We start from the raw sequence: 25,094 nt of genomic DNA on the forward strand, positions 1-25,094 counted from the left end.
GGTACAAAATTAAATGATAAAATAAGTGTTCAAATCTTTTGTTGCTCCTATTTACTAGTTGGCACATTATGATCAGGTAATCAATAACAGTATTATTATTTGGACAAAGTGCGCAAACTGTTTTATGCATTTTTTTCCTCATGTTTTTCCTAATATTGAAGTTTTGTTGAAAAATGGGTAGATCAGAGTATAACTCTGTATTCAATATCACAGCAACTAGCCACTTATCTTCCCTTTTAACCACCCGAAATATCCCCCAGAGAGCCAAAGTACCTTTCTCAATCTGCTTCTCTTCCCATCACATTCTCGGTGAACTCTTCCAACTACCTTAAAAGCTGCACTAACTATTTCTGCCATGTTCCAAATTAATGCTGTGTTGAAGAGGTAACATTAACCTGTTCACTGGGCCAATGATGCCTTGGACAACGCTTACTGTGAGAGACAGGAACCGGCTGGTGCTTGGTCTTGCGGTCGCTACAGTCAGCCTGTTACACTTAAGCTTTAGCAGTCAGTAACAACAGCAATAACTTATATTATATAGCAGCTTCAATGTAATAAAACCTGCAAAGGCGCTTTATAGGAACATTATAAAATAAAATTAGACACAAAGCCTGATAAGGCGATCTTTGGGCAGATGGCCAAAAGCTCGACAGGTGTAATTTAAAGAGAGTCTTAAAGAAGGAATGTAAGAGGTTTCCAGGATAGGGCCTAGGTAACAGAAGGCACAACCACACACTTGTAGTAATTAAAATCGGGCGTGCTCAAAAGGCTGGAATTAGATGAGCACAGATATCTTGAAGCTAGCACGTAATGCTCGACCTACACACCCAGTCTATCCTTGCTCTCTGTACCTGAACATGCACTGGCCTACTTCCAGCAGTAATCTGGGAATCCGTTGGTCCATCTGGAAGAGGAGCAGGACTTAGCAGCCCTTTTGAATAACTGTGAAAAATCCTGAGATTTCAGGGCCCTATCGTAAGATCCTGAGTGAGGCTTATTTAGAAATTGTATTTCACAATAAATGTGAAAGAGTATGTCTGAATCTGTGTGTTAATTGCTGGATAATTAGCACCAATGCTGAATGAGTGTGTTACCTTTATCTATTTTGATATATCTACTTAAACCTTGGTTTAAGAATGTAACCTATTTTTATGAGTTTCACTCTGACAGATGAGCACAGCTCCATTTGTTTAAATGACTTCACTCTCTGCTTCTCTGATTAGGACTGTAAAAAATAAGTTGTCAACTTTCAGCTGTCAACGTTACCTTAATTGCCAGCTATTAAAACGCCTATGTTCTGAAGGAGTCATAGAAATTTAGTGCAGCACACAAGGAGACCATTCAGCCTGTCAAGTCAGCACCATATTCAACTGAAAACATTAGAGTCATAGAGTTATACTGCACAGAACAGGCCCTTCAGCCCATCATATCTGTGTCACCAATCAAGCACCCATCTATTCTAATCTCATTTTCCAGCACTTGGCCCTTAGCTCTGTACACTATGACATTTCAAGTGCTCATCTAAATACGACTTAAATGTCGTGAAGGTTCCTGCCTCTATCAACCCCTCAGGTAACGTGTTCCAGATTCCAACCACCCTCTGGTGGAAAAAAAATTTCCTCAAATCCCCTCTAAACCTTCTGCCCCTTACCTTGAATCTATACCCTGGGTTATTGACCCCTCCACTAAGGGAAAACGTTTCTTCCTATCTATCCTATCTATGCCCCTCACAATTTTGTACACCTCAATCAAGCCCTCCCTCAGCCTTCTCTGCTCTAAGGAAAACGACCACAGCCTATCTAGTCTCTCTTCGTGGCTGAAACGTTCCAGCCCAGGCAACATCCTGGTGAATCTCCTGTGCACCCTCTCCAGTGCAATCACATCCTTCCTAGTGTGGTGACCAGAACTGCACACGGTACTCCAGATGTGGCCTAACTAACACTTTATACAACTCCATCATAATCTCCCTGCTCTTGTATTCAATGTCTCAACTAATAAAGGGCAAGTATTTCATTTGTCATGATGCTGTTAATGTGTATAATGTTATTGGAATATTTTTTTAAAATAGAGGTTTTGTCTGTGGGTGTGTCTGTGTGTGTTTTAACTGGAATTAAGCTAGCTAGTCTGGGGACTATGGTATTTAGTAGCTTTGAGATGTAAACAGAGGTAGAGGTACATTTGCATTTTGTTGAATAGAGCATTCAAGAGTGGAAGTGAAATCTTGCACCTAACTAGGAGACACCAAGCAATATGTTTATATTGCTGATAAAATTGGTACTATGAAAGGGGTTTTATTGTTAGAAAAGGTGGAGTTCAAAGGGCCTGGTGATACAATAAGAATTTACATTCAAAGAGAAGTGCTGGGTATAACCTGAGGGGGGGGGGGGGGGGGGGGGGGGTTGTGTGTGCAGAGCAGAAGCATGCAAAATCAAAGCAGTTGTAAACCTACAACTGTCTGCAAAGGAACCTCATTTTGAATTCGTAAGGTGAAAATGCTTTGCCTGGTGTCTGCTTAAAGTCTATGGATTGTTGTTGCCTTAGTGGAGGTTAGTTTGGGAATTCGTTAAAAGGTTATTGTAGTAGTAATTTATAGCCATGTGTATATATTTAACTTGTGTAAATTACGAAATGTCTCATGTAGTTTGATATAAAACCTCTCAAGAACTGGTGGCCTTCTTCTTGGATTTAGAGCTGCAACTCAAAACATACCAATTGAAAATATAGGTTATGACAGCTGTTTAAAATTCCCCTCTGGGATTTCAAATAACTCAGCCTTGATCAACTGCTGCCTCCTAACACATGTGCCTTCTCAACCACCTTATCTACCTCTTCTGCTACCTCCAAGGATCTATGGGCATGTACGCCAAGGTCCCTCTGATGCTCTGTACTTCCGAGGGTCCCCTAACCGTGATTGAGTGTTGCCTTGCCTTGTTCGTCCTCCCAAAACGGATCTGTGAAGAAACTCTTGGTTCTGTCTCTGCAGATACTGCCAGGCCTGCTGAGCATTTCCAGCATTTTCTGTTTCATGAAATATCCTGTTTTACTCTGGGTATAGTTTTAATCAAAAAATTGCTGGGGGGAGGGGGGGGGGGGGGGAAGATGTTCGACGTTGTCGGACCTGCTGAGTTTTCCCAGCAATTTTTGTTTCGGTTTCAGATTTCCAGCACCCGCAGTATTTTGCTTTTCTGATAGTTTTAATCAGATGCGAGGGAGGCTGAAGTACATAAATTTCTCACTTCTCAGCGGAACCTTTCTGCAGGGATCGGAGGGGGCGCCGCGCCGGGAGGGGGAGGGAGAAATGGTTCCTGGCCGGAGTCCCGTGCCGGGGGGAATGGGAGAACCGGCGGGACTCGCCGCCGCCGACTTCCTGTTTCCGCTTGTCGTCCAGCCACCCCCTCCCCCCCTCCCACTCCTAACAATGGTGGTAACGGTGTGAGCGGCCCGGCCCGGAGCGGATCGAGCGCGACGCTGAAAGCAGGTGAGGGGAAGCCGGCGGTGGCGGCAGAGGCCGGAGGGGAAAGGCCGGGGGCCTGGAGACGGCGGCGGGGCCTCCGCTTTCCGCCACCCAACCCCCCCCCCCCCCCGCTCCTCCTCCACCCCCCCCCAACACCCCCTCCCTCACCGCCCCCACCCCCACACCCGGTCACACCCTGGAAACCGGCAGCTGTTCCTGTCGGTGGGAGCCGGGGTGTGTGTGTGGGGGTGCTGGGGTTGGGGCGGTGGGAAAGGCCCAGGCTCCGCGCGGCCTAGCGCTGCAGCCGAGTCCCAGGAGGAGTGAGAGGAGGGGAGGGGAAACGCAGGCCGAGGATTTCCCCAGGGCCCCGGCCGGGTAAAAACCTCCAAATCTGTCCCGCTCGCACCGATTCTGTGGCGCAAAAAAAAAATCCCTTTGTTAAAATAATTCAACATCTTCTGAACTGAACCCTTCCCGGAGCCGCTGTTATTATATATAAAAACACCATTTCTTTTACAGTTTGATTGATCCAGCCTTTGTTCCTTTTTTTTTTGGCGTTGGGTAAAATTTTCCCTTTTTTGGGGGGTCTTGATGAAATCACTTGGAGTCCATTTAGTCTTTTCTCCTGTGTCACCGCCTGGTTGGTCTCTCCCCCCACCCCCCTTTTTCTCCCTGTCCTTGGAAACACTGGCGGAATTCCTTCCTGACCGGGAGGGCTCTGGCACCGATTCAGTTTCGTGTTTAAAATACAGTTCGTGCCTGTTGATTGATTCCCCCCCCCCCCCCCACCTTTCTTCCATTGTTACCCCATCTCTTCTCGCCCCGGTAACGAGCACCAATTGAAATACTACAAAAATCCGGCGCATTAGGATTTTTATGTGATTGCGTAACTGGGTTTATGTAGGTCAATATTGCGATAATAGTGGAAGGTAGAAATACACACAATGGCACTTAGAAACAAATAGCTGCTCAGGTTCGTGTGGTTCTTGACTTTTTTTTAAGTGGATATCGTTGTAGATTAGACTGTTCCATAAAACAAAGCTGCAGTGTGCCATTTATTGAAGTTTACCGATGTCTTAACTGCAATGCAGTACAATGGGTCAGGAATCTATTTGATATTTGCAAACTGAAAACTTATAAATTGTTCAGTTTTATTGATTTATATTTTTCCAAACGAGTTTGCACTGATTAGGGCTAAGATTGGTAGAGCTGTTTTGGCAAATGCCCATTCCCAGAGGAATTCAAGTTTTCTGACTTGCCATCTTTAATTTCTTTTGAATTTTGGTTTTATTTTTTCTCATCTTTTGTACATGCCTCTGGTCGCAGGGGCAGAGTAGGGATTTTTGTCAATATTTTGTTGCCATTTCTTCTTTCAATTCAGAGGCCTATTAACATTCATTAAGTTAGGTAATCAACACATCAGACAGGCCTGCAGGATGACACGTACTGTGCTAAGAATTCTTTATTTAGAATAGTTGTAGGACTTGTTTTATAGGTTTTAAGCCTATCTGGTTGTAAATGTTTATTGATCACCTTGTACTTTGCCATTTGATCAAAAATTGTTAGTTTTGAATAGCGATGCTTATTGTTGCTAAATGTTTACTTTTACAAATTTACCAAACTGGCTTCTGTACATTGTCCACCAGAAGCCTGCAGTTATGGTGCAGAATTGTATTTGTCATAGCTTCAGTTGTTAGGATGCCATATGGGCTTTCTCCAAAGGAAATTGGTTATCAAGACCCTGGTTTGTGGACTTAACCCTGATTTCAGGGACCTTTTCTGATTCTCCAATAGGCCAAAATAATCACGTACAGGGTACAAGTTTTTTTATCTTGTTACTTTTGCTTTCTTGGAATTTTCAGAGTCCTTTCCACTTCTGTTTAAATATAATTGCCTATGATGTTGGGCAACAGATTCATACAGGACTTTTTTTGCTGTTTGCTTTTAATATGAGAGGCAGGAAAAGTTGGGAAATGCAACAGAAGAAAATTGAATAAATTGGGGAAGATTTCGGCCCTTAAGCAACTGAGCATTTCATAAGAGAATTCAGCGGCTAGAAGAATCCAGCATTTTTACAGCAAGATTGTTGGATGATTTGCCTTTGAGAGGACTGCAGCAGTTGTGATTTTGTCCTTCCACGCGCTATTGATAATGTGCTGCAGAAGCAGAGATGTAAGTTGTTGAGCTTCCTTTTGTGATAGCTCTAAGTCATCCATGTTTCACAGCCGTGCAACAAGGTGCTGAGAACACAGGTCTTATAAAGCAGCATCTTTGTCCTAAGAGACAGCTTGATATTTTTCCATGTGCGTTTCACGAGTCAGCCAAAAGTGGTAGCTGCTGTCCATATGCACGCATTGAGTTCTACATCAACAGACAGATTATCTGTCACCATGGACCCAAGGTAGCAGAATTTGCTAACCACTTCCAACAGGACAAATCTTTCAATTATATTGGCATGCATCAAGCACAAGTGACTTCACTTGTGCTTGGGCATTTTCACAGGATGGAAAACCAACATATACCCATGGATTTTCTGTATGGTGAGGTAGCTGGAGCATGAAGACAAGTAGGATGCCCAAAGCTCTGCTTCAAGGATGCTTGCAAGTGTAACATGAAGGCCCTAGACATTGATGTTTAGCTTGGAGTCAATATTCGATGACAAAGGGAAATGGCAACATTACCTGTGGGCCAGTGTGCATCACCATAACGATCAATGGCTTGGCAACAGGCACCAAACCCACAATAACATTTGATATTCACTTCATGTGTGGAAATGGTGGCCGAATCTGCCTCTCATGGATGGGTCTCCAGCCATTAGCAAATGTGCACCATATGAAGCTACCCCAACAGGTTTGATTTGCTGCATCTTTATCTTGGGTAGATGGAATGAATCTGATTGCTACAATATAAAGAGATACTAATCACTTTGCAACAATATATGAAAAGATTCCAAGCATAAGTGGAAAAGGATATTGCAGGTTGATAGAGGTGGATGAAATCAGCCCAAGTAAGGTTGATGAGACACAAAACCTATGGCTACCACCACTTGCATGCTTTTAATGTTGGCATTGTCCATGTGAATCCGATTCCCAAAACAGAGAATAGACATTCCACTTATTCTGACACAGTGGATGGTAAATGCTAAGCTGCTCAAATCCCAGAGGGAAACTTAAAACAATTGCCACAACTGTTTTGCAATTTGTATTTTTATTTCGAGATGCGTGCCTTGAATTCAGTAGTAATAATTCCACTGAGTCTTAGGTTTTTTAATAAAACTAAATATTTATTAATAAAAGAAATTTTAGCACATACATAGGTCTACAAATTACTATTATGATAACTCCTAGCTCTCATAATTAATCTAACTCCCAGTTACACCTCTGTTAAGGCAACAGTAAAAACAAAATAGATTTTAACAGACTCGGGCAAAGTACACAATACCCTGGAAAGGATATTCACAGTGAATTCTCTTAGCTTCAGTTCCTATAGGCAGCAGCTTGGTACATAGAGGCTGGAGTCTTATACTTATTAGATCTTAGAATGCCTTCTGCTTACACATAGCCTTCTATCTTTTATACATATTTTCCCCTTTGAATGCAAATTTCATTGTTTCAATATGTCTTTGAACTTTACCTTTCTAATAATCTTTCATAGCTTCCTGATAAAATTGGTGCTATGGGAAAAAATAAACACAGTTTGGCTTCTTCTGGCTAAGTAACATTTTACCCTCTTTATTGAAATTCAAACTACTCTGGTTTATCTAAAAATGCAAGTGATCCTTTATACCTCATATTCTAAAACTTAAGCCATGTTTAATTATTTAGCATTTCAAACCTAACTTCTCTTTTGACACATCAAAGCCTTCAGACCAGCTGTCTTTCATTCAACTGAATCACTCACGCACATACGCACTATCCAGACCCCACTATTCCTACTTCAGATTAAATCCCAATAACATTATGAAAATTTATATTTTCATGATACTCCCCTCCTTATTAAAAAATGATCTCATAATTTTTAAAAAAGGCTTCATTTTCTTAATCCATCTTACATTAGCTCCTATACTTATTACACTATTACATTACCAGATGCATGTAATAACAATATATATAGAAATCCTCCATATCAACAGAAGTCATTCCAGTTCCGCGTCCAGGTTTTAAATGTCCAATTTTCCCTTTAAGCTTCAAACTCTAGTCTTTGTGTTCCATCCGGTTTCGGTACCAGCACAATAGGCAAACTCCAGTTACTGCAACTAGATTCGATGATACCATTTTGAAGCATGAATTCAATTTCTTTCTGTACTTGTGATAATTTTTCTGGATTTAACCTATAAGGATGTTGTCTTATCAAAGATGAAAATCCTACACGCCCATGTATAGCTAAATTTGTCCTCCCCAACTTATTCCCACACATAGCTTTGTGTGACCGCCATCATTTTTCCAAAGCACTTTTGACACTTGTCTGGAAGGTAACTCAATATTACATTTAAATTTTCAAGTACCCCCTCATTATCCAATTTGATTAGAGGAAAATCAATTTCAGAATCCTGCATTTCTACCTCTAACTCTTTGTCTACCAGCACTAAAATCTCTTTTTGGTCCTCCTCCCCGTCAAAGTACTTCTTAAGCATATTTACATGACATACCCTATGCTTCTTTCTTCTATCTGGGGTATTTATTAAACAATTTACTTCACTCAGTTTCTTTTCAATCCTGTAAGGCCCTCTAAATCGTGCCTTTAATGAGTCACCCAGTATTGGTAACAACTAGCACTTTTTCCTCAGCAACAAAACTACGAGCTGTAGCTTTCCTGCCTGCCTTCACTTTCATCACTTGCTGTGATATTTTTAAATGTTCCCTAGCTAACTCACATGCTCTGTCCAATCTTTCTCTATAATTTTGATGCATAACCCAAGAGAATGATTTCTGAATTTTGACCCACCAGTTTCTCATGAATCAAGTTCATTGGTCCTCTTACCTCATGACCATAAACTAATTCAAAAAGACTAAAACCTATCAATGCATTAGGAGCGTCCCTAATAGGAAATAACAAGAATGGAATCCCCTCCCCAACCCAATCCTGTGGATAATCCTGACTATGTGCCCTCATCATAGTTTTTAAAGTTTGATGCCATCTTTTCAAAGCTCCATGTGACTCAGGATGGCAAGCTGTTGATTTAAACTGTTTTATCCCCAAACTTCATTACTTTCTTAAACAGCTGTGACATGAAATTTGAGCCCTAATCTGATTGTATTTGTTTTGGTAAACCATATCTTGTAAAAAATTTAGTCAACTCTTCCACAATTTTCTTTTTTGTAAAATTTCTCAATTTCTAATAATTTCCTATTAGTGACGCTCCTAATGCATTGATAGGTTTTAGTCCTTTTGAATTAGTTTATGGTCATGAGGTAAAAGGACCGATGAAAAACAAAAACAGAATTACCTGGAAAAACTCAGCAGGTCTGGCAGCATCGGTGGAGAAGAAAAGAGTTGACGTTTCGAATCCTCATGACCCTTCAACAGAACCAATGAACTTGATTAATGAGAAATTGGTGGGTCAAAGAAAACCTGGTAGACTCATCCATTATTCAGTAAATACTGATTTTTAGACTTAGGGAGGGGTCTGACACAATCACTCATGACCCTAGTAAAAGGCCCTTCAAATACTGGAATTGGAATTAAAGGTGCCAGCTTAATCACTGCTTGTGGTTTCCCTATCACCTGACATGTGTGACATGTTCTACAGAATTTGACGACATCTCTGTTGCATTCCATGCCAATAAAAATGTTTTTGTATTTTTGCCTGTGTCTTTCCAATTCCTAAATGTCTCCCTATTGGAATTTCATGAGCTATCCTCAGAATCTCATTTCTATATCCAAAGGGTATAACAATCTGATGCACTTCCCACCAGCTTTCATTTGCTGAAACACGATAAAGCTGCCATTTTCTCATTAAAACATTACCCTTGAGGTAATAACATTCTACAATACATTCTGTCTGAGTAAGTTGTCTGATATAACTGTTTTATTTGCAAATCCTTTTTCTGTGACTTCACTAACTGCCTTGAGTTAAACACCTCAGCTGCATTGTCCTCTGTTCTTTCCTCCTGGACAATGTTATCAGACACAGTGCCAGCTAATTGGACTTCCACACTTTTTCTCTGCTTTTTAACTTCCCGTTTTTGTTTCAACCTGTGAGCCTGTGATCTTGTTCTCATTCTGGAAACAATCCAGGATGCTCTCTCTGCAATACTTCTGTTGCAAACACTTCTACAGGCTGTTCAACTATCATAGGCATCACCCCATCTGGGACCCAGCTATGTCATCTAAAATAAATTGAACCCATGCCACGAAAAGATATGAATGTGTATAATGTTATTGGAAATTAATTTTAAGTTGGACTTGTAGTAGGACATGTGTCTATATGTGATTTCATTGGATTAAGGCCAGCTAGTCTGGGTGCTTTGATGTATAGTAGTTTGAGATGTTAATTAGATAAATGGAAGGCTAGAAGGTAAAGAGTACATTTGCATTTGTTGAATAAACCATTCATAAGAAATCAGTAAAATCTTGCACCTAGCTAGGAGAAATTGGTGCTATGAAAGGTGTTTTATTGTTAGAAGAGGTGGATTTCAAAGACCTAGTAATACAATGAGAATTTACATTCAAAGGGAATGTTAGGTACAAACAGTTTTTTATGTGCAAGTCAGGGGCACATAGGATCTAAGCAGCGTGTAAGCCCTACAACTGTGCCTACAAAGGAACCAAATTGCAAGGAACCTCATTTTGAATTTGTGAGGTAAATGCCTTGTCTGGTGTCTGTTTAAAGTCTTTGGTTATTGTTGTTTTGGTGAAGGTTTTCCTGGGAGTGATTCATTTGGGGATTTTTTAAAGTTATTATGGTAGTAATTTGTAGACATGTGCATGTGTTTAATATAGTTTATATTAAAAAATCCTATTGAGGCTTGGTGGTTTCATTTCTGAATTCAGAGCTGCATCTCAAACATACCAGTTGAAAATGTAGGTTATGATAGCTCAAGTTTCCCTCTGGGATTTAAACAACTCAAACTTCACCAACTGCTTTGTCATAACACCCTGCAATGGGCAATAATTCCACTACTCCAACAATCACATCACCTATTGTCCACTTACTCTTTGAATTTACCTTACACAGTGGAATAGGTTTGGCATCTCCATGAACCCCACTTATTATCACCTGTTCCTGCAATACTCCCTCTGAACAACCAATGTCACTATCCCACAACATTAAGGATTGACTAGCCCCTGTGTCAGGGAGATATAATAATTTTCATAATGTTATTGGAATTTATTGTAGTGTAATAGTGGGATCTGTGTGTGTGACTTAATTGATTTAAAGGCTGCTGTTCTAAAGAGTTAGATGTATTAGAAGATAAGCTAGGTTTGAAATGTTAAGTAAGTAAACATGAGGGAAATTTTAGAATGTAAGAGGTAAAGGGAATATTTGCATTTTTAAAAAACCAGACTAGCTTGAATTCAGAGGGGTGAAATGTTTCACCTAGCCAGGAGATGTTTCTTTTTCTTGGTCTTTTAAAATCTGAGTGTCTTTCTGTTGCCTTAACGAAAGTGTAACTGGGAGTTAGATTCACTCGGGGATTTTGAAGTCATAGTAATTTGTAGGTGTGTGTGCGCGTGCGCTTAAAATCATGTTTCTATTAATAAAGGTTTAATTTACTTTTGTGAGAAACCTATAATACTCAGTGACCTTATTACGACTGAATTCAAGGCACGCATCTCAAAATTTATGCAAATAGCAAAACAGTTGTGGCAGGTGTTTCAAGTTTCCTTTTTGGGATTTCAGCAGCTCAGCATTTACCATCAGCTGTAACTCTTTCAAGTACAAACCCGTTTCCATCTGTTTCAGATGAAGTTACATTGTTTCATAGTTTGCCATTGTGAGATTTGAACTCTTGATACTCTTTTGAGTAAACCTGTTTCCATCTGTTTCAGATGAAGTTACATTGTTTCATAGTTTGCCATTGTGAGATTTGAACTCTTGTTCTTGGGGTTACAAACTCAGTACCATAACCACTTGGCTATTTAGGCCAAACGATTTGAACTCTTGATCTTGGGGGTTACAAACCCAGTACCATAACCACTTGGCTATTTAGGCCAAGCCTTACAGAGTAACTCTTTCGAGTACAAACACATTTCCATCTGTTTCTATTCAGATGAAGTTACATTGTTTCATAGTTTACCATTGTGAGATCTGAACTCTTGATCTTGGGGTTACAAACCCAGTACCATAACCACTTGGCTATTTAGGCCAAGCGTTACCATCAGCTGTACCATAACACCCTGTGTCTCTTAAAATTTTAATATCTTTACCTGCTCCACCCTGTACAAATGGAAAGACTTTCCCTTCACATACAAAATATTTAAACATTTCTGCACCCCGCTCCCCAGAACTCTCTTGGGAACATGTTCCCACTTCTTTATCTATTATTGAATCTTCCAGATTCACCTCTACTCAAGCCACTGGCTTTTCCTGTGCCTGAACCTCAGAACCTACAGCACTTTTACTTCCAGAACTTTTCTGCAACCCAATAATCCCAACAGATTTTCCCTGCAGTTTCCAACATACTGACTTAGTGAGTCCAACTTTATTACAATGAAAACACCTCAATTTTCGAGTGTCACTTCTACGCTTAGCACCTTCCTTTTTTACTCCCTTCTCTTCCCTGACTACCCACCTTCCTTTCACCGTCCCATTTTCTATCCTTCTCTGATTGCAAAGGGTGATGAAAAAGATGTTTAGCTCTATGAACTAACTCATAATCATCAATTATCTTTGCTGCTTGTCTTACCGTTTCAACCCTCTGTTCCTCCACATGAGTTCTCACTATCGAAGGAATTGGATCTTTAAATTCTTCCAAAAGAATTACTTCTCTAAGAGCTACATATGTCATCTCTATCTTTAATGCCCGCATTCACTGGTCAAAATTACTTTATTTTACTCTTTCAGGCAGGCTGTTTTCTCGTATGCCTAAATTTCTGTCTGTATGCCTCAGGAACCAACTCATTTGCACTCAAGGTAGCCTTTTTTACCACATCATAGTTCACTGACATTTTTTCTGACAGTGAAGCATAAACCTCATGTGCTTACCCACTAACCTGGATTGTAACAATAATGTCCAGTTTTCCTGTAGCCCCTTCATCTGTTTAGCTATCTTCTCAAATGAAATAAAGAATGCTTCAACACCTCTTTCTTCAAGCTTTCGAAGAGCTTGTACAAATTTAAACATCTCCCCACTGGGTTCTGATCTGGAAATAAGTCCTTCTGCACCTTCTGGTGTCTCTTTATTAACTGCCAGCAGTTGAAGCTGGAATTCTCTCTCTCTTTCTCGTTTTTGCCTTTCTAACCTCGTCATTTCTAATTCCCTTTGAAATGTCCCTTCTCTTTCCTATTCTTTTTCTGCTGCCTCTCATTTCAATTTTTTCATTTGCAACTGAATTTGACCCCATTCCAACAACCCACTCCTTGGAGAATTTGGTTTCTTGGGTATTCCTTCCAATTTCAAAAGCTGTGCTATACCTTCAATTTTGTCTGATTTCCTTACCCCTGCAGATAATTCTAATCGTAACTTATCTGCCAATTCCATTACCTTAGCTCTATTTGCCTTTTTTAAACCAACCAAAGTTATAACTTCAACCCCTAGACAAGTATTAGCAACTGCCAAAGCCATATTTCAGTCTCACCACTTAAAAAAAAAACCTCACACCGACTCCTGAATTCAAAGTGCTTCTTCCCTTGTTACCTTAAGATTCACCAACTCAAAACCAGCAAGGAATTTCAAATATCCTGCAAAGAGTCCCCAATTTTGTTATGGCACAGCAGATGACAAATTGTATTTTTATTTCGAGATGGGCCTTGAATTCAGTAGTAATAATTCCACCGAGCGTCAGAAGTTTTTTACAAAACTAAATTAAATATTTGTTAATAAAATAAATAATTTTAAGCATGTACATAGGTCCACAAATTACTATTATAGTAACTCCTAGTTCCCCTAATTAATCTAACCCCCAGTTGCACCTCTGTTAGGGCAACAGGAAAAACAAAATAGATTTTAACAGACTTGGGCAAGGTACACGATATCCTGGACAGGGATATTCACAGTGAATTCTCTTTGCTTCAGTTCCTATAGGCAGCAGGTTGGTACATAGAGGCTGGAGGCTTGTCGCACTTGTTAGATCTTAGAATGCCTTCTGCTTACACATAGCCTTCTCTCTTTTATACATATTTTCCTCATTGAATGCAAATTTCATTGTTTCAATATGTCTTTTGAACTTTACCTTTCTAATAATAAAAATCTTTCATAGTACTAATTTTATCAGTTAACTTTGGGAAAAAATAAACACACTGTTTGGCTTCTTCTGGCTAAGTGTAACATTTCACCCTCTCTTTTGAAATTCAAACTACTCTGGTTTATCTAAAAATGCAAGTGATCCTTTACACCTCACGTTCTAAAACTTCAGCCATGTTTACTTATTTAGCATTTCAAACCTAGCTTCCCTTCTGATGCATCAAAGCCGTCAGACCAGCTGCCTTTAATTCAGTTAAGTCGCATGCGCGCACACTATCCAGACTCACTATTGCTACTTTACAAAAAATCCTAATAACACTATGAAAATTATATTTTCATGACATTTGTTAATACTTGCTACCTCAACCAACTTATTAGTTGGACACTTTTTTTGAGGTCCTAGTCTTAGCCCATGGTCAAGTCAACATCTTATGCTAATGAAGCTGAGCAGTTTTTTTTCCCTTAGGAAGAGCCCTCAAAATTATTTAGACCCCTGGTTAGGAGAGAGTCGAAAACATAGATGTAGGATATTTTTTAGGAAGACAAAGAAGGAAAAGAAATAATTTTGGGGAAGTGTTTAAACGAGTAGAGGGCAGCGGCTGCAGGATAAGCCTGTGTTGGAGTAGAAGGAACAAAGTTGAGTAATAACCCAGACTTGGGGCAGTAGAAATGTGGGCTGGGCAAAAAGCTGAAAAAATTTATGTGGAGAGATTTGCAAACAAGAACAATATATCTTAAAATCAATGCGCCTGGAAATGGAGAACTAATGGAGCCAGAAAGGTTAGGTTTATGTGACATGAGAGAGAGGGTAAAGGTGTGGAGTTCTGTGAATTAAAGGGTGAGGAAGGGTACTGGACAAGTAAAGGGTTCATGGTGTTGATTCTTTAGATAGTTCATTGGTTCCAAAATGTATGGAAAGTTGTAAGAGTCTGAGGCAGTGGTTTGGAGGTTTTTAAGATAATTGTTAGGCTCGAATAAGGTATTATAGAGTCAGAGTTTTTCAGCATGGGAAGAGGCCCTTCAGTCCATCATGTCCATTTAACATTCTCTTCTTCCACCACCAGTGCACAGTGGCAGCAGTGTGTACCATTTACAAGATAAACTGCTGCAATTGAGCAGCAGCTTCCAAATGTGCAACCTCCACTACTATGAAGGACAAGGGCAGCAGGCACATGGGAACACCCTGGAAGTTCCCTCGAAGTCACACACCATTCTGACTTGGAACTATATCGCTGTTCCTTCACTGTTGCTAGGTTGATATCCTGGAAGTTCCCCCCACCCCCCAACAGCACTGTGGGTGTACCTACACCACATTGACTGCAATTGTTCAGGAAGACGGCTCACGACTGCCTTTTCAAGTGCAATTAAGGTTGAGGTATGAATGCTGACCTTGCCAGTTCACATTCCACAAATGAATGAAAAAGGTATTGTTATATGTATGTAAATCAGAATAATTAATTAGATCTAAAGTGATAAAATTAAAATTAACTAAGGACAGCAATATTAAAAGGATCCAAATTAAATTAAATAAAACTGGAACATGTAAATAATGGGAGAAGGGGGACACCAAATTTAAAAACATAAATTAGTAATGAAAGACATCATGAAGAAAAAATGAGTCAGCGACTAATTGCCTGCAATTTCTTTGCTGTTTGGTAACTCCAAATCGATTCATGTGTCATGAATAACCATGTGAGCAGGAAATACCTACAATTACTCAAACTCTAGCTGGGGTCTGTGAACTTGAGCAGCTGGAGATACTGCAGGGCATGATGGAGGCTTAGAATTTCCTGGAGTGCACACTTCTAGGGTGTGATCACTCCAACTGCTACAGTGCGCTCAGGAGGAAACCATGACTGGAAGATCTGACAGGAAACATAGAGGCAGACAGAGCAGGAACCCTCAGTGCGACACTGTCAAACTGATTTTCAGTGCTGAATACCAACGAGTGATGATGGTTTGGGGAACGCACCCCAGAGCACATCCGCACCACCATTAGGCTGGTAACTGCCCAGAAGAGGATAGAAATGCTGTGGCCTTGGGGATTTGATAGGGGTATAAACACTATTTTCTGCAACCAAAGACCTTAGGCCTGCATGGTTTAACCTCCCTGATGCTAGGGTAAAGGACGTCACTGAGAGGATACTGAACATTTTAAGAAGGAAGGCAACAGCCATAAGTTGTGGTCAATGTTGAAACCAGCAACATTGGAGTTAGGAGCTCGGTAGAGATTTAAGTTCAGGATCTCCAGAGCTAAGTCCTCTCTGGATTACTGGCAATTCTATGTGCCAGTTTTGTGACAGAGGGAACCGTTCAAAGCTGCTGGATTGCCTCAACAGAGCTAAGGCCAGTGCTTTTGTGGGGAGGTTAACTCATGTTTGGGGTATGGTTTAAAACTAATTTGGCATGAGGGTGAGCATCAGCATGAAAAACAAGGTGCACAGAGAACTGGGTCAGACAAATAACTGTTAAGAGTGAAGAATAGTTTAGGAACAGGAGGGATCAGACAGGTCAAATGTGAGGCAGTCTAAGATGGGTTTAGAGTGTATGTGCATAAATGCAGGTAGCGTAGTAAATAAAGTTGCTGAGCTCTAGGCAAAGTGCCACCAAATTGGACTATATTATAGTTGGAATAACAGAGATCTGGCTCAAAGAAGGAGAGGGTTAGGAACTTGATATTCCTGGTCACACGATATTGAGGAAAGATAGGGAAAGAAAAAAGAAGGGAGTGGCAATACTGATCAAAGGAGCTGTTATAGTGCTGAAGATTGATGTATTTGAGGGGGTCTAAGCCTGAATCTATTTAGTTAGAATTAGGAGGAGCTATTATGTCATTGAATGTAAGATATAGGCCATCAAACAGTGCCAAGGAGATGGAGAGCAAATTACAGAAGATTGCAAGAGCTATAGAGAAATGATAATGTAATATTTCAATTATTCTAACATAGACTGGGATAGTAGCAGTGTAAAGGACTAAGAATAAGAAGGATTCTTGTGTACAAGAGAATTTTCTTGTTTAGTGTGCTCCCAACCCAACAAGAAAGGGAACAATGCTGGAAATAATTCTGGGGAATGAGGTGGAATAGATTTCAGTGCAGGAGTATTTTGGGACTGTGATCATAATGTCAGATTTAGAATAGTAACCGAAAAGGACAAGGCATTATTGGGTCCAAAAATACCTAACTGAAGGAGGGCTATTATCAGCCCAGTTTGATTGGAATCAAAAAATGGTAGGCAAAACAGTAACTGACATTAAGAGGCTTTCAAAATGTGAATGGTTTATGGAAAGTGCAAATACATTCCCAAGGGACAAAAAAGATCATCCAAAACTAGAGTTCGTTGTATGACTAAAGATATAGAAGTTAAACTGAAACATGAAAAAGGAGTTCATAATCCAGTAGACAAACGAGCTGAATATAGATATTTAAAAAAGGGAAAAAGAGGAGCACAGTACGAGAATAGATTAGCAGCTAATGGAAAAGGGAACCAAAAAGTATTTTTATAAATATAAATAGCAACAGAGAGTTGGGAACCAAGAAAGAGGTCTTTTTGTGAAAGCTGAGGGCATGGTGTGCACTAAATGAGTACTCTGCACCTGTTTTGTTAGAGAAGAGACGAGAAAGTATCGATACTATTAGCATAAAAATAAAGAGGCACTTAAGATTGGCATGTCTCAAAATAGAAGTCAGTTGGGATGTACCCTAAGTTTTGGAGGAGGGTAAGGGTGGAATTGTGAAAGCTCTTTCCTCAATCTTTCAACCTTCCTTGGATGTGGGGGTGGTACTGGAGGACTGCAAATGCTACGCCTCTGCTCAACAAAGGAGAGAGGGACAGACCCAACAATTACAGGTCAATCAGCCTAAAACTTGTGTTTGGGAAACTTCTAGAAACACTCATCAAAAACAAAGCTTGATGCTTGAAAAAATATATGCTGATAAATGAAAATCAACACAGATTTGTTACGGGCAAATCAGATTGAGCTCTATGATTTAATGAAGAGGGCTGCCTGGATGAGTGCAGCTCCAATAACACTCTGGAAGCTTAACTCCATCCAGGATAAGGCAGTCCACTTGATCAACGCTCCATCCGTGCCACCTTAAACATTTACCCCCTCCATCACTGATGCACAGTAGCTGCAGTGTGTGCCATCTACACAATAACTCGCCGAGGCTTTGTCAACAGAACGTTCCAAATCGGTGACCCCTACCAACAGCAACCAAGTTATATTTATATAACATCTTTAATGTAATAAAATATCCCAGGCACTTCACAGGAGCATTATGAACAAAATATGACATCAAGCCAGGTAAGAATATATTAAGTAAGTTGACCAGAAACTTGGTCAATATAGCAGACACATGAAAATACCACCATCTGCAAGTTCACCCCTTCATCTTGGCTTGGAAGTATATCGCCATTCCTTTGTTGTCACTGAGTCAAAATCATAGAACCTCTTCCCGAACAACACATGTTAGCACATCTACACCACAAGGGCTGAGGCAGTTCAAGAAGGCAGCTCACTACCATCTTCTCAAGGGAAATTAGGATTATGCAATAAATGCTGGTCTTGCCAGTGATGCCTACATAACATAAACAGATAAACAAAATGAGGGTAATGAAGTTGGTTATGTATATAGACTAAAAAGCGCTTGACAAAGTACACATAAAATGACTTGTTAGCAAAATTAAAGCATGAGATTAAAGAGACAGTAGAAGTGTGGATATAAAATTAGCTAAAGGACTGTAGAAGTGTGGATATAAAATTAGCTGAAGGACTGTAGAAGTGTGGATACAAAATTAGCTAAAGGAGAGAGTAGTGATTGTTTTCAGACCAGAGTGAAATATACACTAGTGTTCCCCAGGTTTCAGTATTAGAATCACTACTCTTTTTCTGTATATTAATGACCTGGACTTGGTTATGCAGGGCATAATTCCGAAATTTGCAGGCAATATGAAACTCAGAAATGTAGTAAACAGTGAGGAGGAGGATAGTAACAGACTTCAGTAGAAAAAGAGTGAGACTGGTAATGTGGGCGGATCTATGGCAGATGAAATTTAGCACTGTGAAGTAATTTGTTTTGATAAGTCTGAGGAGAAGCAAAATAAGCTAAATGGTAAATGCTGGAAATATTCAGCAGGTCAGGCAGCATCAGTGGAGAGGGAAACAGTGTTAACATTCAGGTCTGTGATCTTCCATCAGAGCACACCTTTCTGAAGAAACATCACAGACCTGAAGCATAACTCTGTTTCTCCCTCAGCTGATGCTGCCTGACCTGCTGCATATTTCCGGGTTTTCTGTTTTTATTTCAAATTTCCAACATCTGCAGTATTTTGCTTTTGTAAACTAGATGGTGTAATTTTTAAAGGGTATGCAGGAATGGAGGCAGCTGGCAATATATTACACAAATATTTGAAAAAGTGGCATGACATGTTGAGAAGACTGATCAATATAGTGTTAGGAACTAGAGATAGTTTTGAGTAAGATGCATTTGTGTTTGAGTATTAGGAATGAGTTTTAGCTTTAAGTTTAATTTGTGTTTCTATATTGGTGTGTTAACAAGGGGGAACTTGAGTTTTATTTTCACTTTAAAAGATGCCTATATTCTAATTAGGTTTTATGACAATTGAAGGGGAATCAAAAGAAACACAAGGTAGAAAAACTCTGTTGTTGCGTAGCAACAAGAGACCCACACAGCGAGACAGAGAAACAAAAGCAGTTTGAGTTCAGTTGACCATTCTGCTCCAAGGTTAAGGGACCAGTTTAAGTCTCTCTATTCTTAACATACTAGCAGACCACTGAGGAAAATAAGTCTAAGAATCTTAGATGAGTTGCTCTAAAGTTAAAGTAACTCAATGTCAAGTGAGTTCTGGATCTTAAGGAAGATACCAAGTTGTGAGCAGTCAACTGGGAGAGGGACAGCAGGGCCCAAGTCCTAAAGGAAAAAGAGGCTGCAAGAAACCCCTTAAGTTGTCAAAGGACAATGATAAGAATCTGGGAAAAAGTCCTGTTCAGCAGAAGTGAAAGTAAGGAGTAGAGAGGAAGGCTCCTAACTTGAAGGGAGAAAGCTGCAGGATGCAAAATAAGCTTGCAAGATGCCAGAAGATCCAAGGAGACAGCCTAAGGTCTGTAACTCTTTACTATGGGCATGTGAAGCAGTGGTATTCTGTTGGCATGGCTGAGCGCTTGAGAGAGTGCATGGAAGACAAAGCTTGAATGCACATGACGATCCAGGGGAGAGGAACATCGGAAGAAGACGATGTCTGAGAGAAAATGTTGTTTGGGAGAAGATTCCAAAGCAAGTTCTTCGAGACTGGAGACTGGAAATCCTTGTGTCAAACATGGAGTTCAATGAGACTGATTGGCCCATGATGTGACAAGCATCTGGGGGAAAGTTGATGAGAGATCCATAGCTTCTGTTCAGGGTGGCATCTGTCATTTGGTTTCAGAGGGTGGTATGCCTGACCACAGATTGCCTAATGGTTTACATGGACTGCAAACTTACTGTGATCATGAGAGTATAAGGTAGCTTTTGTAACTTGTGTTATCCTTACAAATTTGTATATATCTGTAAGGTATTGGTGTGTGTGAAGAAATATTGTAATATAGTTCATCTTTTTTTGCTTAATGAATATTCTTTTGTTAAAAGTTCATCAGCTGACTCCTGTGACTGTTCAGTAGCCGCCTTCCATGTTTCTAACCAAAAAATAAAAGTTAGGATCTGTCAAGCCGGGTTCCACCTGGGTATCTGGCTTGTCCAGTAGTAACATCAGCTGGGGTCATAACAGTAGCATATCAGTTCCTTGGCTTTATTGTTAGAGTCTGAGAGTGCAAAAATAAGGAAATTATGTTAAACCTTTATAAAACACTAGTTAAGCCTCAGTTGGAGTATTGTGATCAGTTCTGGGCACCACACTTCAGGAAGGATGTTAAGTGCTTGAAAGGGGTCTGGGAGATAAGATAATGTATACAAGAGCTTATAGCAAAAACAGAATTACCTGGGAAAAACTCAGCAGGTCTGGCAGCATCGGTGGAGAAGAAAAGAGTTGACGTTTCGAGTCCTCATGACCCTTCAATCAGTTCTGCTGGATTTCCAGCATTCGCAGTTTTTTGTTTTTACAAGAGCTCATAGTGTGATTATATTAGCATGGGTACAGGATTGGTTAACTAACGAAAGTGTCGGGGATAAATGGATCATTTTCAGGTTGGCAGACTAACTAGTGGAGCCCCACAGGGATCAGTCCTGAGGCATCAACTATTTACAGTCTATATTAATGACTTTCAAGGGACCGAGTGTATTGTAGCCAAATTAGCCAACAATGCAAAAATAAGTAGGAAAGCAAGTTGTTGGGAGGATATAGAGTCTGCCGAGGGATATAGATAGGATGAATGGGCAAAAATTTGGCAGATGGAGCATAATGTGGGAAAATGTGAGATTATCCACTTTGGCAGGAAGAATAGAAAAGCAGAATGTTATTTAAATGGAGAGAGATTGCAAAATGCTGCAATACAGAGTGATCTTTGTGTCCTTGTACATGAATCACAAAAGGTAAACATGTAGGTACAGCAAATAATTAGGAAGACAAATGGAATGTTGGCATTTATTGCGAGGTGGATGAAGCATAAAAGTAGGGAAGTCTTGCTACAGCTGTACAGAACATTGATGAGACCGCCTAGAGGACTGTGTAGTTTCAGTATCCTTATTTAAGGAGGGATACACTTGCACTGGAAGCAGTTCAGAGTAGGTTCACTAGGCTGATTCCTGGGATGATGAGGTTGTCGTCTGAGGAAAGGTTGGACTGGCTGGGCCTGTATCTATTGGAGTTCAGAAGAATGACAGGTGGCCTTATTGAACTATGTAAGGTACTGAAGGGACTTGTCAGGGTGGATGCTGAAAGCACCCCCTCAAAGAAGACGAGAGAACTAAGGGGCACAGTTTCAAGATAAGGGTGCTCCCATTTAAGATGAAGGTAAGGAGACCTTTCTTCTCTCAAAGCGTCATTAACCTTTGGAATTCTCTATCTCCAGAGAGCTGTGGAGGCTGGGTCATTGAATATGTTCAATGAATATAAGCAGGTTTTTGATCTACAAGGGAGTCAGCAGTTAAGGGGGACACGTGGGAAAGTGGAGTTCAGGCCACATCAGATCAGCTGTGACCTTATTGAACGGCTGAGCAGGCCTGAGGGGCTGGATGGTCTACTCTTTTTTTAACGTTAAGTGATTTACTCCCATGGAATCAGGGATGAGCTTCTGTAATGTGGAGAGACTGGAGAAGCTGGGGTTGTTCTCCTTGGAGTAGAGAAGGTTAAGAGGAGATTTGGTAAGAGGTCAATATCATGAAGGGCTTTATTGGAGTAAGTAAGGAGAAACTTTTTCCAGTGGCAGAAGGGCTGATAACGAGAGGATGTAAATTTAGGGTGATTGGCAAAAGAAACAGGTGACATGAAATATATTTCTTCTCCAGTGGGTTGTTGTGATCTTGAATGTACTGCATCAAAGGGTTGATGGAATTGGAATCACTAATCGCTTTCTAAAGGGAATTGGATAAATATGGGAAAGCAACAAATTTGCAAGGCTATAGGAAAAGAGCTGGGAAATGGGACAAATTGGTCAGCTCCCCCAAAAAAACTGGCACAAGCATGATGGATGGAACCTCCTATATCACTGTGATTTTAGAATTTAAATTTTAAATTGACTTATGAAGTGTTAATTTTAAATTGATGGGTCTTCGACACTGATTCCATACATAAGGTAATTAGGGAGAGACTATTTATTATCAAAATCCTTCATTATTTAAAATCTTCTATTAAATCTCTACACCAGTGGAAATAATATCAGCATCTCAAAGCACTCTTCAACTGTAGTTTCTCATCTATGATATCTAACCATCATAGAAGATTAGTCCATTTGTTTTAGTGGTGCTAGTGGAGTGAGAATATCAACCAGGACTTTGATAATTCATTGCTAGTTCTCAAGTGGTGCAATGGGATCTTTAACAATCACAGGAAACAGTAATCAGAACTTGGTTTCAGTCTTATCTGAAAGACTGCACCTCCAACACTGCAGTACTCTGGAAAAACTCAGCAGGTCTGGCAGCATCGGCGGAGAAGAAAAGAGTTGACGTTTCGAGTTCTCATGACCCTTCGACAGAAGTTCTGTCGAAGGGTCATGAGGACTCGAAACGTCAACTCTTTTCTTCTCCGCCGATGCTGCCAGACCTGCTGAGTTTTTCCAGGTAATTTTGTTTTGGATTTCCAGCATCCGCAGTTTTTTTGTTTTTATCTCTGTGTTTAATTGACTGCCACTGCTCTTCAAGAAATGCCCACCTCCTTGAAGAAGTTCTGTTCGTCTCTGCGACAAGATTTCCGTAGCTTTCTTTTGCCTTGCTCACCTTCATTGCTTTCCATTTCTCTCCTGGGAGTTCTGTCGAAGGGTCATGAGGACTCGAAACGTCAACTCTTTTCTTCTCCGCCGATGCTGCCAGACCTGCTGAGTTTTTCCAGGTAATTCTGTTTTTGTTTTGGATTTCCAGCATCCGCAGTTTTTTTGTTTTTATCTCTGTGTTTAATTGACTGCCACTGCTCTTCAAGAAATGCCTACCTCCTTGAAGAAGTTCTGTTCGTCTCTGCGACAAGATTTCCGTATCTCTCTTCTGCCTTGCTCACCTTCATTGCTTTCCATTTCTCTCCTGGGAGTTCTGTCAAAGGGTCATGAGGACTCGAAACGTCAACTCTTTTCTTCTCTGCCGATGCTGCCAGACCTGCTGAGTTTTTCCAGGTAATTCTGTTTTTGTTTTGGATTTCCAGCATCCGCAGTTTTTTTGTTTTTATAACTGCAGTACTCTACCCATGTGCTAGACTGTTACACTAGATTACTTATTCAAGGCTCTATGTGGAACTTGATCCCATGACCTCTTGGCTCAGATGAAACTAGTGTCAGTTTAGCCAAGCTGTTACTTGAAGACACACATCGAGACTGTTATTTCTCCAGCTAGCTGATCAGAATGAATTGAATATATTATGGTCATGTATACTTGTTAAATACATTTATGGCATTGTGATCTTGTGGACTCTTTCTTGATTGTCTTAGGGAGTGTGAATGGAATTCCTTAATTTTTCCTGTATTGACTGCAGACCTTTCTATCTCTGGGGATTGCTTGGTGAGCTTGCTTGGTTTGTGTTGTCTGAATGGGGCAAGCTTGTTGAGGTCTGATGGTCTCTTCTCACGCTTTCCATCTGCTTATCTACAATATGCAGTTTGTTCTAATGTGTATTCACTATTTCAGGTTGTAAACAAATAAAACATAGAATAGGTCAAAGTGCGGTGGCGTCTCAAATGATTTAAGGTAACCTACGCATTGCTGTGATTGCTAAAGATACCGTTATTTCATTAGATTTTCAATTATATGTTGATAGTATGGTATGGAATATGAAATTGCCATCAAACTTGTTCCTTCCACCAAACTAAGGTGTAGATTTACCCTTTGTGGACAAAGCTCACGGGTTGAATAGCCAGAAAGGAAAACTTGTAGTTTAAAGTTCCATTACTTATGACTTAGTAGTTTTCCTGCTTGAGTAATGTTGCAATGGTGTATCACTTGAATTCAAAAGATGCATAAGTTCAAGCAGTAGTGATGGCAGCCTTCCGTCTCATAAGACAATGGTTTGCACAGTGATGGTCAACTCTGCGTTAAGCATCAGCTGGTGTGGCTCAGGTGCCCCAATTTAGCATGGTAGTCCCTGCTGCATTTGCTGCAGAGAAAGACGGTGGCTGAGAAGGTGTTTTTGTTATCTCTGGGCTGTCTTCTTGGCCTGCTGAGCTTATTGTTTCTTCCTCACTCTCCCAATGCCCTTCCAAACAGTCAGCCTCCAGAGTTCACAGCCATCAGCAACTGTCTCTGTTGTCAGTGTCAATGTCCGTCATCTTTTATATTTTGCTGCAGGATGCCTTGTAGCTGAGGTATGGATGCCCAGGAGGTCATGACTGAGTGGCCAGTTCACCATATACAAAATCATTTTTTGATCAAACTGTTCTTGCATCAACTTAATGCGTTTTATGTCTTAGAAGAACAAAACAAATCGCTAATAAGCATATTTCGGCATTTTGCAGCAAAGATGGGCAATTTCAACCTTCGTTTATGGGTAGTAACACTCATCCTATCAATTGGTACACGAGTTGTCTCTGTATCAGCAGAGAAATTACTTCCTCATGCCCGTTCATATATTGTGCTTGTTAACGTAATGTGTCAGCAGCATTCACCAATGTTGTGCATTACACCTTCACAAGCAGCAGAATG

General features: G+C 40.3%; 1 protein-coding gene across 2 annotated transcripts in view; it reads left to right on the forward strand.

Annotated features, from left to right (window-relative positions):
- Positions 1-3,394: 3,394 nt before the first annotated feature.
- rlim (ring finger protein, LIM domain interacting) overlaps positions 3,395-25,094 on the forward strand; it is a 45,692-nt gene continuing 23,992 nt past the window's right edge. For both annotated transcript variants that reach the window (XM_041195457.1, XM_041195458.1), the window contains exon 1: positions 3,395-3,478. The gene's annotated coding sequence lies outside the window, so the exon portion shown is untranslated. The remainder of the gene's footprint in view (positions 3,479-25,094) is intronic.

This window comes from Carcharodon carcharias, chromosome 9, assembly GCF_017639515.1.
Source record: "Carcharodon carcharias isolate sCarCar2 chromosome 9, sCarCar2.pri, whole genome shotgun sequence".
NCBI lineage: Eukaryota > Metazoa > Chordata > Chondrichthyes > Lamniformes > Lamnidae > Carcharodon > Carcharodon carcharias.